General features: G+C 43.0%; 1 non-coding gene across 1 annotated transcript; it reads right to left on the bottom strand.

Moving 5' to 3' along the window:
* Window positions 1–146: 146 nt before the first annotated feature.
* Window positions 147–253, bottom strand: LOC114008511 (U6 spliceosomal RNA). The gene has a single exon (XR_003550032.1). It is a non-coding gene; the product is annotated as a U6 spliceosomal RNA (small nuclear RNA).
* Between the last annotated feature and the right edge of the window lie 1,007 nt (window positions 254–1,260).

The following is a 1,260-nucleotide window of genomic DNA, read 5'->3' as shown; positions in this document are numbered from 1 at the left end:
TTAATCCATTGACATTCAATGTAATTATTGATATTTCCGTACCTGATCCTATCATTAAGTGAGCCATTTTCTTGGTTGCTTTTTGTTCTCATATTACTGCCTCTGATTTTTTAGTTTTCCTGGAATAGTACTCCCTTGATAAATTAAAAAATATGGAATGCTTCATGAATTAGCGTGTCATCCTTGCACAGGGTCCATGCTAATCTTCTCTGTATTGTTCCAATTTTAGTATATGTGCTGCCGAAGCGAGCATGGAACCATATCCATTTCTTGCATTGAATGATTTTACTGTTGCCCAAATGTTTCTTGTGATGACTTTTTTGTCTTCGCCCACAGGACCCACCATTGTGAGGCACCTGGCTGCTACTCCCTATGCCACTGCCTGTGGTGCCTGGCTTGATGTTGTCAGTACTGAGGGTGCAGACGATGGGTGGAGATGGCTGCTGGGTCTTAGCCTTGTTATTCATGTTTACAGTGGTGGTGACTGAGGCCCACTGAGGCAGCTGTGTCTCTACCCAGGGTGTGATGGTAACTAGGCTGGCTGTGGAAGTAGGGCTATTCCAGGGCTCTCTGGAGTCTGCTCTTACCTCTGCTACTGATGGAACTCCTTTTCTTAAACAAATATTTTTGGAAACAACCTTAAGTAACCTCAGATTTAGATAAAAATTATTTTTTTCAATAAAAAGATACATTCTTATGCCTTAGGATCAGCTAGCCTCGAGCAGCTAGCGCCTCTGCACAGTCATATCCAACTGGTTCAAGTGAAACAGATAAGCTCTGGTTTGCTGGTGCAGACAACTGCTCTGTTCAAGGGAGATTGGAGACCCAAGAGGGATAGATTCAAGGGTGTGCTGCCCCTGGCTGGCTTGCTAAAATCTATAACTGAAACTTCAGTTCCAAGCTCAAGTTTGGCTGTCCATCTTTTGAAAACCAATACTTAAAAGACAAGTATTGCTGGAAAGAAAAAGTTGCTTTGTTCAGGAAGCTGGCAACCTGAGGAAAAATAGCAGAATAGTGTGTCCTATGACCATCTCCCAAGTTACAGGTTGTTAAAGGGTTTTGTTTTTGTTTTTGTTTTTGCTATAGGGTATGTGCATGGGCCCGAGAGAGACAGAGAGGGAAAGTGAGAAATCACCCTCCAGGGGTTATGACTACAATTCCTTCTCCTCTATTCTCCTCTTGGGATTATGGGTATGCATGTGCACACATCTGGCATGATTTTCAAGCTGCCACATCAGGGACTCATGAATCCAGTACCTT

Source organism: Tupaia chinensis, unplaced genomic scaffold (assembly GCF_000334495.1).
Source record: "Tupaia chinensis unplaced genomic scaffold, TupChi_1.0 Scaffold000350_1, whole genome shotgun sequence".
Classification (NCBI taxonomy): Eukaryota; Metazoa; Chordata; class Mammalia; order Scandentia; family Tupaiidae; genus Tupaia; species Tupaia belangeri.
This window is presented reverse-complemented; position numbering and strand designations above follow the sequence as displayed.